The sequence below is a fragment of the Dothidotthia symphoricarpi genome, assembly GCF_010015815.1.
Source record: "Dothidotthia symphoricarpi CBS 119687 unplaced genomic scaffold P153scaffold_14, whole genome shotgun sequence".
Taxonomy (NCBI): Eukaryota; Fungi; Ascomycota; class Dothideomycetes; order Pleosporales; family Dothidotthiaceae; genus Dothidotthia; species Dothidotthia symphoricarpi.
The window spans coordinates 1,046,040-1,046,835 of record NW_022985021.1 but is presented as its reverse complement, the minus strand read 5'-3'; positions in this window follow the sequence as shown (position 1 = coordinate 1,046,835).

Genomic DNA, 796 nt, shown 5'->3' with positions numbered 1-796 from the left:
ATAGTTAGTATATTAATAATAAATTTAGTAGTATTACTAAAAAGTAACTTAGTTTTATATCTTAACTTCTATATAAGTTCTATATATAATAGATTCTTAAAGGTATTAAGCTATAAGATAAAAAGCTAAGAAGAAAGTAAAATATAAAAAGTAAGTATTAACTAAGATTTAATAAACTAAATATAAGAAAGGAAATCTTAAAAAGGTAAAATATAATAGTTTTTAGCCTTAATATACTAGTAGTTTCTAAGAATATAGTTAAGCTAAAGCTAGTAATTACTATTTCTAAAGTACTACTATAGCTAGGTTAATAAAAGTATACTATAAGCTCCTTTATTAAAGTACTACTATAGCTAGGTTAATAAAAGTATACTATAAGCTTTTTTATTAAAGTACTACTATAGCTAGGTTATTATTCTAGTAATAGTTCTATATTAGAGATATTTAGCCCTAGTATACTTAGTAGAAGTTAGCTTTTTAGTATAACTAATTTATATACTAATATAGTAGTAGAACTTACTACTTCTAAAAGTAACTAGCTTATACACTAATATAGTAGTAAAACCTACTACTCCTAGGTATAGCTCCTATATTAATACTATAAAGATTACTACTAAGCCTACTTTAAAGACTACTATAGCTAGGTTATTATTCTAGTAATAGCTTTATATTAGAAATATCTAGATCTAGTACCTAAATAGTAAAGATAGTATTCTAGTATAACTAATTTATATACTAATATAGTAGTAGAACCTACTACTTCTAGGTATAGCTTCTATATTAATACTATAAAAAT